The 14,183-nt window shown below is 39.4% G+C and overlaps 1 pseudogene across 1 annotated transcript; it reads left to right on the top strand.

The window, feature by feature from the left end:
* Window positions 1–2,262: 2,262 nt before the first annotated feature.
* Window positions 2,263–12,733, top strand: LOC308085197 (corrinoid adenosyltransferase MMAB-like; annotated as a pseudogene). The gene is made up of 4 exons: window positions 2,263–2,318; window positions 2,524–2,667; window positions 9,717–9,860; window positions 12,189–12,733. The product of its transcript is annotated as a corrinoid adenosyltransferase MMAB-like (transcript).
* The last annotated feature ends 1,450 nt before the right edge of the window (window positions 12,734–14,183 follow it).

The raw sequence follows: 14,183 nt of genomic DNA, 5'->3' as shown, positions 1-14,183 counted from the left end.
ATATTAAAAAAAATTGTTATGTTTGTGTTATGTTTTACATAAGTCGGCCTCCTGGTGGCGCTATAAAAGGCAGATGTGAAAAATGCAGGGCAAAAGTTTTTCCTTGGCCTCTAGGGAGTGCACATACAAAGTTTTACACGGATCGGTGCAGTAATAGGTAAAAACACGAATCGGCCTGTTATAGCGCCACCATGAGGCTGATTTAAAAATGTTCAAGTGGCATTTCACAAAAATTGCAAAATTTCACAGAAATTGCATGCTGTGTTCATGATTTGAGGCATCTTGTTCAAAACAGAGCACTCCTGCAAACTTTGGAAGCCATTTTTAGCCAATCAGGATGGAATATGGAAAATCTGAAAGACCCATTTCGTTCAATGACGATAGAGATACTGTGTAGCGATTTGCGTGATGTTTGGACAAAATCCTACTGTCAAAATTTTGTTTTGCAAAAAGCGGCCTCCTGGTGGCGCTATAACAGGCCCATGTGACACATTTGGGGCAGAGGTTCTGAATTGGCATCCAGGGAGTGTGTGTGCACAGTTTCGCTGTGATCAAGCCAACAGTGCCGGAGATTAGCTGTACACAGACAGACAGAATGACACACGGACAGACGGACACACGGACGGACGGACAGGGGGTAAAACATACTCTCGCCATGCCTTTCGGCCTGGCGGAGACAACAAACAGCTCTTACGTCCCTGTGTGTGTATGGGAGTATCTCTGCCCTCCAGCTTGTTATTTGTCATATTTGTCATTGAGACATATTGACCAGTTCAGTCACTATATAGAAAGCTCATTTGCAAATGATTGCTCCAAATTCCTTCAGAACAGAACCCATGGTAGAACCAGGCGGTGAAGAAACTGTTCACTATACTGTGTTGAAAATATGTGGTTGTACATTACAGCATTTTAGTTGATCTGTGAAACATTGTATATTCTCTAAGATTACAAAGTTTGTTATGGCTTCCAAATGATATTTCATGTTTTTGACTGAAATGACCACAGTACCCATCTAAAGGGTCAAAAAGGCAGGAGGGGCGAAATCCCAAAAAGGTCAGATTTTTTAAGCATACAAGTCTATCAACGATTAGTATGTAAATGACTATATATCTACAATGAATATGAGCATAGACTATGCATCAACAATGCATGTTGTGCTGTTTTCATTATCAACTGACTTTGAATGTAACATGATTAACATGAACACAGTACTTAAATAGTTCACTGTCAACCAAATTGCAAATGATTGCTGCACATTCCTTCAGAACAATAGAACCAGGCAGAACTAGTTTAGGTGGAAAAACAACTGCTCACTATTGAAAATTATGTGATCGTACATCACAGCATCTTAGTTTATCTGTCAGAATATGTATGTGACCTGTGTGTTATTGCCATCCCATGGGTTATTCATGTTATTGCTGAAATTACCACACAATACCATATCACCACACAGTACTCCTATAAATCACACATCACAAACCACCTCTTAACTTTGAATGTTTATTAGAAAAAAAGTGTTACGCTGTATGTCAAAATACTTACAATACGTACAATAATAAAGTACAATCCAGTGTGATATTATAAACACATCTACAATACACATACAGTAGCTTACAAACACTGTAACATTGCAGTCAGTATATAAATGACTATATGAATATATGCATAGACTATCAACAATGAATGTACACTGAATACTTTATATCAACTGTGTTTTAAGGCTGAACATGCAAGTGAAGTAACAAACACACTGTTTTGGGTTTTGCTCCAGTGTGAATTCCTTGGTGTATTTTAGTGTCACATCCATAGGGTTTCTTTCTAATGTGAATTATCTGCTTTATTTTGACATTTTAGAGAAGTGTTACAACAAACTAGCAGAGATTGATAGACACCAGCTTTACTTTTAAAAACATTAAGTAGCCTACTTTGAAGTAAAGTGTGAAGTTGCAGTGAGTGTGAAAAGGGTGAATCCACAGATCTAATCAAGTTGTTGTTTCAACCAATTGTGAATGAATTGGTTACATCATCACGTGACATGCAAAGAACATCATCATGTGTATTTATTTGATTGATCGTGAACTTCAATGCCATCAGGTAAACATCAAAATTGAGTTTACAAATTGAGTTTACTCAATAAATCACAGCCCAATACGGACACGGGAAGTTTAGAACTCACAAGAAATGAATGTTGAACTATCATTCCATTCAAGTGAATCGGGATAACAACAGACTCTGTGGTCTCTGTGCATTTTGTACAAGAACATGTTAAATCTTGCTGCCTTAAGACAGAAACGGTTGTTCCTGTGTCTGCCAAAAAGGTAACCATTTTTCCTGACAGATATAAACTCAACAGTGGTAAATCTGAGATTTCTTTGGCAACACCACAAACTACCTGTTGTTTCTCTGGATTCAATGTTGTCATACAGTTGTCCTCAAGCTGGTCACAGCATGGGTAATCCAATTTCCCACTCCACTTTTCTCCAATGTGAATTCCCTGATGTGTTTCAAGTCTGTACATTTTAGAGAAGGGTTGTCCACACTGGTCACAGCCGTGGCATCTTGCCTTATCCAAGCTTCTGTGTTTGTTTACTGCTGGGAGCACAGGGAAGCCGGACTGATGATTCGATACTGGGTTGAAAACAAAGACAGCGGGAAGATAGGTGAGAGGTAGAAATAAACATTACACATTTGCAATCACATCAAGTTGTTCCACATCCTCAATTGACTACGACTAAATAGTAGTAAAAAGTAGTCAAGTTAGTCCGAGAGCAATTTGATTTCTTTATTTGGCCTTTTTGAGCAAGCTAAATGAGAACACAAGAAAATAAACCACAACAATCAAATTGATATACTGTATAACAATAGTACAACTTGACTTCAGTAATGGTTAAGGTTCTAGGAATCAAAGCATCAACAAACTGTCAGACAAAACAAACAATCAAAATCTAACACACAGCAAAGTTAGAGGTCCAAAACCTCTAACAAAACCAAGTATGATAGAACAGGAAACACAAGAGAAAGGAAGAAAAAAACTTACTGGGGTCTTGATGGTCTTTGGGTTCCTCCTGTGGGTTCCTCATCTTCACCTGAAGTCTGGAGTCCACAGTCAGATCTGATCAGAAATGATTGATAATCCTAGAGGATCTCTGTGGAGAACTGACAACTACAACCCCTTCTTATACTCGAGAGCCTGAGGTGGGCCCACTAACTGCTTTGAATGATTGGCCAAAGGTGGTACAAGGAACAATTCAACCATCTCTCCACCAATCAGAACCCAACTTACTCCAATACTCGCTCCATCCCTCCCTTCTTCCCCCACACTCATTCAATACCATTTGCCTGCTAAAGCAACTGGTAACTGGTCAATTGATGATCAATGATCTTTGTAGGGCAGTACAATTATAGTTTAAACTTTAAATCATGTTTCATATTATCTGTGCCATATCTTTGCTAAATGGTACACAACAATCAGCTCAGTGGCCTTGTGGTTAGAGTGTCTGCCCTGAGGTTGGGAGGTCTTAGTTTGTCCACAAGCCATGATCTGAGTTGAGTTGTGCTGTTTTCATTTAAGTATCAAAGTGACTTTCAGAATGGATAGTTTTCTTTATTTTACCTTTTTAAGTCAGGGTTAATTAAACAATAGTGTTGCCTCTGTATTGTTATTCCTACTGAATGACAATATATCAATGATTTAATACAAATTAATAAAAGGTGACTTTTTGAGTAATACTAAAAGCACTTGGATTCTAAAGTGAAGCAAAATATAAACAAACTGTGGCGTTATACTGCATGTGTGAATGAGAGTCTTGTGAATCAAGCAGCCATTAAGATGGATAGTACCTTTAGAAAACATATTTGTACACAATGATGCTACATTCCTTCAATTTAGGCAGAACAATAGAACATGTGTTCAATACTGTGTTCAATACTGTGTTCATAATATAGGGTTTACACTGCATCTTATGTTATCTTGCAAAAAAATTGCTCAAACTGATTTGTTGCCTGACAAATGTAACAGTTATGTTCTACCTAAAGATTTCATGTTTGACATCTTAAACTTGTTTCCATTTGGTTCGTGCCGATAGCTGGAGTATACTGCCTGAATGGGTGATTTGCATTAGTGTTCAGGACAATTGGCCACTTGTCTATGTTACATTGTTAGGCAAGAAGCAACTTTGTGTGTACTTACATTACAAAGGAGTGTCAATGGCCGTATGCTGTTTGAGAGGGGGTTCTATTGTGCTATGGAAACAGGAGTTATTTGGATGCTGACCTGAATGAGAATGGTGAAATTAAGAATGTAATGTTTTACATGCTCAACTTGTTGTTTCCAACAATTGTGGATACATTGGTTACAATATCAGCATTATGTGGTGTGTGGAATGTGATGCCTGTTGTTATTTAGACATTATTAGGAATGGTGGTAGTTTTAGTGACAACAGTAATAATAGCAGTAGGACTGCAGGTGTCACCACCAAAGATAGCAGAGATTGAGAGAGAGACACCAGATTTACCTTCCATTGAGTACGTTATTAAGTAAAAGGGTGAGCATGGAAAGGGTGAATCAACAGATTTCATGTTTAATATCTGAAACATGTTCCCACCAGCTGTAAATACATAAAAAAAAAAACGGAATTAAATTAAAATACAAAACATAATGAAAAAAGCTTAACTGCAATAACCTCGATATGGAGCTGTAACACCATATTTGGGCAAGACTGACTGACATAATATGACATATTGATGACATCATATTGATGATGTCAGAGTCACTCTATATTTGGACAAGTGATGGACAGGAACACACAGACTTCTGTTTTTGTTGGTTACGCATTTAGATCTTTGTTGAGTTGAGAGAGTTCCTCAGCAGGAATGTTTTACATTAATTATCGGACATTGTAAATATGACAACGGAAAACATGGCTTCAGTAATAATCAAACCGACTCATCTACTGTCTTGTATTATAAGGGCAAGTTCTAGACCTGAACCGGACAAGGACTTCCTTTGTATTTGAGAGACGTTTTGTCACTGCGAAAATGGCGCAAAGACAGGCTCCACGTTTCATTGGACATTTTACGGGGCTCCCTCTTCGACTACCAGAGAGCAGTGAAAGCTGCTAAATCATCCTACATCTCCAATCTTGTCACCATAACAGCCATAAACCTCAGGTTCTCTTTAATATTTTCATCTCCCTCACTAACCCCCGCGAAGCCCCTCCCATTGTCCCATCCCTCGCCCTCTGCATCGAGTTTCAGAATTTTTTTATTGCCAAAATCTCTGACCTCAGGGCAGCACATTCACTCACGGCCTTAGATCCCACCCCTCTCCATGTCCTGCAACTCTCTCTCAGTTTGAGCCTATTTCACTCTCTGCCCTTACTGACATGGTTATGCTCCTACGCCCGTCAAATTGTCCCTCCGACTGCATTCCCCCGCCTTCTCAATGAGGTTTTTGGTGCGGTTGGTCCTAGTGTCCTCCTACTAATAAATTCTTGCCTCATATCTGGTTTTGACCCCCCGCTTTTAAACATGCTGTTGTACACCCACTACTGAAAAAGAAAAATCTCTACGTTTCCATCCTCTCCAACTTTAGGCCCATTTCCCAGCTCCCCTTTTTATCTAAAGTCCTGGAGAAAGTCGTGTACTCACAACTTCAGTCATTTTTATTATCACATGGTCTCCACGAAAAGTTCCAGTCTGGCTTCAAACCTGGCCACAGCACAGAGACAGCCCTTCTTAGAGTTTTTAATGATTTAATTTTAACAGCTGATAACGGTTCCCCTGCTGCACTGGTGCTCCTCGACCTTTCGGCGGCCTTTGACACGGTTGACCACAATATTTTATTATCACGTCTTGAACACCTTGTTGGCATCTCCGGCACTGTCCTCACTTGGTTCCAGTCCTACCTCTCAGATAGAACCTTCTCCGTGCACATAGGGGAATTTGCGTCACCTGCGACTCCCCTCTCATGTGGAGTGCCCCAAGGCTCCATACTAGGTCCGATTTTATTTATCCTTTACATGTTACCTCTAGGATCAATTTTTGCAAAGCACAATATGCCCTTTCACTGTTATGCAGATGATGTACAAATTTATTTTCCGCTAAAAACTGACTCCAATGATCCATTCCAGCCATTTCTCACCTGTTTCCACGATGTCAAGGCCTGGATGGACGCCAATTTTCTCACCCTCAATGAAAACAGAACTGAAATTTTAATCTTTGGCCATCATCCTGTCCCACCCTCCAACTCCCTGGGCATTTTAAATTCAAATATCCATTCCTCTGCCAAAAATCTTGGTTTTATTTTTGATAATACTTGACAAACACATCAGCTCTGTTGTCAAGACAAGCTTCTTCCAGCTAAGACTCATAGCTAAAGTCAAAGCCTATCTCCCACAAAAACAGCTGGAGATGGTCATACATGCATTTATCTCCTCCAGATTAGATTACTGTAACTCACTTTATACTGGCATTGATCAGGCTTCACTTAGGCGTCTACAGCTGGTCCAGAATGCAGCCGCCCGCCTCCTCACCGGCACTAAAAAACGTGACCACATAACCACAGTCCTGGCCACTCTTCATTGGCTCCCTGTTCATTTTAGAATTGATTTTAAGGTTCTTTTATTTGTTTTTAAAGGCCTGTCACCCTCCTATCTCTCTGATATAATTGAGCCTTATATCCCAACCAGGGCCTTGAGGTCTGCGGACAAGCTACTGCTGGTCGCTCATACGATTAATTTGAGGAGTAGGGGTGACCGTGCTTTTGCGGCTGCGGGCCCCAGGCTCTGGAATATGTTGCCCCTCCCCATTAGATCTGCCCAGTCGATTGGGGCTTTTAAAACCTTACTAAAAACTCACTTATTCTCTCTTGCTTTTAGTCGTATTTAGCTATCCTGCTCTGTCCTAACTCTGCATTGTTTTGTTTCTCTTTTGTTTTTGTCCTGTGTATATATTATTTGTTGATGCTTCTGTGTGTCTGAATTACCTTGTTCATTCATACGGGTCCTCATGCTCTCTCTAAATACAAACTACATACTGATGGTCACTCGGGGGGGGGTTTGGTTAAAGTTAAAGTGAGTAGGGTTGTACACTCCTTTACTCCTTTTGGTAGGGCATTCCACATTTTTGTTGCATAGCATGAGAATGAGTTAATTCCCTTTGTTGTGCCAAATCTGGGTTGAACATGATCCGTGGAGCTGCCTCTGGTGTTGTGATCGTTGACTTCATTTACATGTGGTGGTCTTCTTTTCAATATGTGGCTCCAGTGTTGCTAGCAAAGCATCAAACTGGGCCACTGACATCCTAAAAGAAAATTTATGAAACTCTCCTTCCTGTTTACAGAATGTCAACCCAAAGATTCTATTTTCCTTTTTCTTTTTTTCACAAGTGACAGGACCAAAAAATCATCTTCACTTCTTGATGACAAAAAAATAAGATTGTTTTGCGAAAACATTGCAACAAATATAATTAATACGCTTAATGTGGTGAATCCATCCATCCATCCATCCATCCATCCATCCATCCATCCATCCATCCATCCATCAATCCATACATCTTCAACCACTTATTTTCAAATGTTTTATATTCGTCTGCATTTTATCCTGAGAGCCATCATCTTTCTCTTCAAAATTTTGTTTTGCAAAAAGCGGCCTCCTGGTGGCGCTATAACAGGCCCATGTGACAAATTTGGGGCAGAGGTTCTGAATTGGCATCCAGGGAGTGTGTGTGCACAGTTTCGCTGTGATCAAGCCAACAGTGCCGGAGATTAGCTGTAAACAGACAGACAGAATGACACAAGGACAGACGGACACACGGACGGACGGACAGGGGGTAAAACATACTCTCGCCATGCCTTTCGGCCTGGCGGAGACAACAAACAGCTCTTATGTCCCTGTGTGTGTATGGGAGTATCTCTGCCCTCCAGCTTGTTATTTGTCATATTTGTCATTGAGACATATTGACCAGTTCAGTCACTATATAGAAAGCTCATTTGCAAATGATTGCTCCAAATTCCTTCAGAACAGAACCCATGGTAGAACCAGGCGATGAAGAAACTGTTCACTATACTGTGTTGAAAATATGTGGTTGTACATTACAGCATTTTAGTTGATCTGTGAAACATTGTATATTCTCTAAGATTACAAAGTTTGTTATGGCTTCCAAATGATATTTCATGTTTTTGACTGAAATGACCACAGTACCCATCTAAAGGGTCAAAAAGGCAGGAGGGGCGAAATCCCAAAAAGGTCAGATTTTTTAAGCATACAAGTCTATCAACGATTAGTATGTAAATGACTATATATCTACAATGAATATGAGCATAGACTATGCATCAACAATGCATGTTGTGCTGTTTTCATTATCAACTGACTTTGAATGTAACATGATTAACATGAACACAGTACTTAAATAGTTCACTGTCAACCAAATTGCAAATGATTGCTGCACATTCCTTCAGAACAATAGAACCAGGCAGAACTAGTTTAGGTGGAAAAACAACTGCTCACTATTGAAAATTATGTGATCGTACATCACAGCATCTTAGTTTATCTGTCAGAATATGTATGTGACCTGTGTGTTATTGCCATCCCATGGGTTATTCATGTTATTGCTGAAATTACCACACAATACCATATCACCACACAGTACTCCTATAAATCACACATCACAAACCACCTCTTAACTTTGAATGTTTATTAGAAAAAAAGTGTTACGCTGTATGTCAAAATACTTACAATACGTACAATAATAAAGTACAATCCAGTGTGATATTATAAACACATCTACAATACACATACAGTAGCTTACAAACACTGTAACATTGCAGTCAGTATATAAATGACTATATGAATATATGCATAGACTATCAACAATGAATGTACACTGAATACTTTATATCAACTGTGTTTTAAGGCTGAACATGCAAGTGAAGTAACAAACACACTGTTTTGGGTTTTGCTCCAGTGTGAATTCCTTGGTGTATTTTAGTGTCACATCCATAGGGTTTCTTTCTAATGTGAATTATCTGCTTTATTTTGACATTTTAGAGAAGTGTTACAACAAACTAGCAGAGATTGATAGACACCAGCTTTACTTTTAAAAACATTAAGTAGCCTACTTTGAAGTAAAGTGTGAAGTTGCAGTGAGTGTGAAAAGGGTGAATCCACAGATCTAATCAAGTTGTTGTTTCAACCAATTGTGAATGAATTGGTTACATCATCACGTGACATGCAAAGAACATCATCATGTGTATTTATTTGATTGATCGTGAACTTCAATGCCATCAGGTAAACATCAACATTGAGTTTACAAATTGAGTTTACTCAATAAATCACAGCCCAATACGGACACGGGAAGTTTAGAACTCACAAGAAATGAATGTTGAACTATCATTCCATTCAAGTGAATCGGGATAACAACAGACTCTGTGGTCTCTGTGCATTTTGTACAAGAACATGTTAAATCTTGCTGCCTTAAGACAGAAACGGTTGTTCCTGTGTCTGCCAAAAAGGTAACCATTTTTCCTGACAGATATAAACTCAACAGTGGTAAATCTGAGATTTCTTTGGCAACACCACAAACTACCTGTTGTTTCTCTGGATTCAATGTTGTCATACAGTTGTCCTCAAGCTGGTCACAGCATGGGTAATCCAATTTCCCACTCCACTTTTCTCCAATGTGAATTCCCTGATGTGTTTCAAGTCTGTACATTTTAGAGAAGGGTTGTCCACACTGGTCACAGCCGTGGCATCTTGCCTTATCCAAGCTTCTGTGTTTGTTTACTGCTGGGAGCACAGGGAAGCCGGACTGATGATTCGATACTGGGTTGAAAACAAAGACAGCGGGAAGATAGGTGAGAGGTAGAAATAAACATTACACATTTGCAATCACATCAAGTTGTTCCACATCCTCAATTGACTACGACTAAATAGTAGTAAAAAGTAGTCAAGTTAGTCTGAGAGCAATTTGATTTCTTTATTTGGCCTTTTTGAGCAAGCTAAATGAGAACACAAGAAAATAAACCACAACAATCAATTTGATATACTGTATAACAATAGTACAACTTGACTTCAGTAATGGTTAAGGTTCTAGGAATCAAAGCATCAACAAACTGTCAGACAAAACAAACAATCAAAATCTAACACACAGCAAAGTTAGAGGTCCAAAACCTCTAACAAAACCAAGTATGATAGAACAGGAAACACAAGAGAAAGGAAGAAAAAAACTTACTGGGGTCTTGATGGTCTTTGGGTTCCTCCTGTGGGTTCCTCATCTTCACCTGAAGTCTGGAGTCCACAGTCAGATCTGATCAGAAATGATTGATAATCCTAGAGGATCTCTGTGGAGAACTGACAACTACAACCCCTTCTTATACTCGAGAGCCTGAGGTGGGCCCACTAACTGCTTTGAATGATTGGCCAAAGGTGGTACAAGGAACAATTCAACCATCTCTCCACCAATCAGAACCCAACTTACTCCAATACTCGCTCCATCCCTCCCTTCTTCCCCCACACTCATTCAATACCCTTTGCCTGCTAAAGCAACTGGTAACTGGTCAATTGATGATCAATGATCTTTGTAGGGCAGTACAATTCTAGTTTAAACTTTAAATGATGTTTCATATTATCTGTGCCATATCTTTGCTAAATGGTACACAACAATCAGCTCAGTGGCCTTGTGGTTAGAGTGTCTGCCCTGAGGTTGGGAGGTCTTAGTTTTTCCACAAGCCATGATCTGAGTTGAGTTGTGCTGTTTTCATTTAAGTATCAAAGTGACTTTCAGAATGGATAGTTTTTCTTTATTTTACCTTTTTAAGTCAGGGTTAATTAACCAATAGTGTTGCTCTGTATTGTTATTCCTACTGAATGACCATATATCAATGATTTAATACAAATTAATAAAAGGTGACTTTTTGAGTAATACTAAAAGCACTTGGATTCTAAAGTGAAGCCAAATATAAACAAACTGTGACTTTATACTCCATGTGTGAATGAGAGTCTTGTGAATCAAGCAGCCATTAAGATGGATAGGCCAATCAAGTACCTTTAGAAAACATATTTGTACACAATTTAGGCAGAACAGTAGAACATGGTGTGGTGAAAGAACACCTGCTTGTAATACCGTGTTCATAATATAGGGTTTACACTGCATCATATGTTATCTTGCAAAAAATGTATGTGCTCAAACTGAAAATGTGTTGCCTGACAAAGGGTAGCAGTTATGTTCTACCTAAAGATTTCGTCTTTGACATCTTAAACTTGTTTCCATTTGGTTCGTGCCGATAGCTGGAGTATACTGCCTGAACGGGTGATTTGCATTAGTGTTCAGGACAATTGGCCACTTGTCTATGTTACATTGTTAGGCAAGAAGCAATGATCTCCACTTTGTGTGTACTTACATTACAAAGGAGTGTAAATGACCGTATGCTGTTTGAGAGGGGGTTCTATTGTGCTATGGAAACAGGACTTATTTGGATGCTGACCTGAATGAAAATGGTGAAATTAAGAATGTAATGTTTTACATGCTCAACTTGTTGTTTCCAACAATTGTTTTAGCATTATGTGGTGTGTGGAATGTGATGCCTGTGGAATGTGATGCCTGTTGTTATTTAGACATTATTAGGAATGGTGGTAGTTTTAGTGACAACAGTAATAATAGCAGTAGGACTGCAGGTGTCACCACCAAAGATAGCAGAGATTGAGAGAGAGACACCAGATTTACCTTCCATTGCGTACGTTATTAAGTAAAAGGGTGAGCATGGAAAGGGTGAATCAACAGATTTCATGTTTAATATCTGAAACATGTTCCCATCAGCTGTGAATACATCAAAATTAAAAAAATAACCTCGATCTGGAGCTGTAACTCCATATTTGGGCAAGACTGACTGACATAATATGACATATTGATGATGTCAGAGTCACTCTATATTTTGGCAAGTGATGATCAGGAACACAGACTTCTGTTTTTGTTGGGTACGCATTTAGATCTTTGTTGAGTTGAGAGAGTTCCTCAGCAGGAATGTTTTACATTAATTATTGGACATTGTAAATATGACAACAGAGAACATGGCTTCAGTAATAATCAAACCGACTCATCTACTGTCTTGTATTATAAGGGCAGGCAAGTTCTAGACCTGAACCGGACAAGGACTTCCTTTGTATTTGAGAGAAGTTTTGTCACTGGAGAAGGAGAAGGAGTAGGATCCTTAAAATATACACCAAAACTGGAGACAAAGGTTTTTCTAGCACCTTCACCGGGGAACGGAGACCTAAAGGAGACCAGGTGTTTGAAGCATTAGGAAGTGCCGATGAATTGTCTTCAGCCATAGCCATAATTCACTTATCAGCTAGACAGGATACAGTGTGTTATGCAAGATGTGGGCTCAAACATCGCCACCCCTTTGTCATATGCACGAGAAAGTCACGTGAAGAAAAACAGATTCTCCCCTCAACCAGTGGTGGACTTGGAACGCTGGATTGATGAATTCACAGACAAACTCTCACCGCTCACCAACTTCATCTTACCCTCAGGGGGTAAGAGCAGCGCTGCTTTGCATGTAGCTCGGACAATCTGTCGCAGAGCGGAGCGTCGTGTTGCTCCTATCGTGTGCTCAGGTGAGGCAGATCAAGATGTTGCCACGTTTTTAAACAGGCTGAGTGATTACCTGTTTACTGTGGCCAGATATGCAGCAATGAAAGAAGACAATGAAGAGAAAATGTACAAAAGAAAATAACAATAAAGTAGCCTACATTCTGGGGGAATTAAGGACAAGTGTGGAATATATAAATGTGAATATGCCAATAACATTTTTGTTGCTATCACTGTGCTTCACAATGATGTTACGTGTGGGACTTAATTAGATGTGTATGGCAAATTGGACTGATATTACATTGAGAACATACAGGCAGACAGTGGATCAAATTATTTTGTGCTACATGTTGCACTACATCCAAACAGACAAGCCTACCCCTTAGATTTGGCCTTCCAGTCTGAAGTTTAACACAGTCTTAAGGTCCTTGCACACTGGTGCGTTTTTCCGTCCGAATATTGGAGCAAATTTCGGAGCATGTAAAAAAAGAAATTGACCTCACGTTATGTCAATCACGTTTGAACAATGCAGCGAAATATTTCGTCCGTATTAAGGTTTTTCGGACCAGGGTTGATTTTTTGCATTTTCCGCAGCTGTCTTTCATCTTTTGAGCAGTCCCAGGTAGCAATTCATGCCAGATTTCTAGAGTGATGACTCAAGGTCTCCACACCCCGCCGACCGGAGCGTCCGGCCGTCGGGACCCACGGTCTCCATGTGCCGTTCTTGCTCATCGTCTACCCGGTGCAGTACCGAGCGCCTCCTCATATTGTGTCCTTCTATAAAACGTGAATGTTCTATGTTTTCAACAAGCTTTATAAATTGATGAAACAATTAAAAGGAACGTCAAGAAGTTAGCGCACATTATGCAATGAAAGAGAACAGCTACCAGAACAGCATTATGCATGACTGGGCAGTGGTGTAAAGTAACTAAGCACTTGTACTCAAGTACTGTACTTAAGTACAATTCTGAGGTACTTTTACTTGTCTGGAGTATTTCCAATCTGCACTACTTTTACTTCTACTCCACTACATCTCAGAGGCATATCGTACTTTTTACTCCACTATAATTATTTTAAAACTTTAGTTATTAGTTTCTTTGTAGATTTTGGTTATTATTACAAAACAACCACTTCAGCCCTATATACATTTCGGCCATTTGTAATAGCAGATCTACAAGCTCACAATGCATCGCATTGTGAGGAGTGGAAACCGAGCTACATTTCCTAACCGTCTGTCCATTGTACCAAGACATCAGAGACACATACTTCCCACAGATTACAACCACACACAGAGATTTTGAAAACATGACCAATGACAAAAAACTCCCATATCTGCTAGGCGAAGTACAACAATGTGCAAACACAGCAGCAAGATTTGTGAGTTGCTGTGATAGGAGAAGGATATCAAACGGAACACAACCACCATAAAGACTAATCATTGTGTATATTCCTGCACTATACCTGCACCCAGTGATCTTGGTACATAGAAATTGATCTATTGAAGATTCTGACTTTCAAATGTACATATTTTTTGTTTTGATTGTATTTCTGTATTGTTGTATTGTGCTTTCTGCTTTGGCAATGTAAACGTATGT

This window comes from Gymnoscopelus braueri, assembly GCF_963280865.1.
Source record: "Gymnoscopelus braueri genome assembly, chromosome: 5".
In the NCBI taxonomy this organism is placed as follows: domain Eukaryota; kingdom Metazoa; phylum Chordata; class Actinopteri; order Myctophiformes; family Myctophidae; genus Gymnoscopelus; species Gymnoscopelus braueri.
The sequence above is the reverse complement of the archived record's forward strand: the minus strand, read 5'-3'. Positions and strand labels throughout refer to the sequence as shown.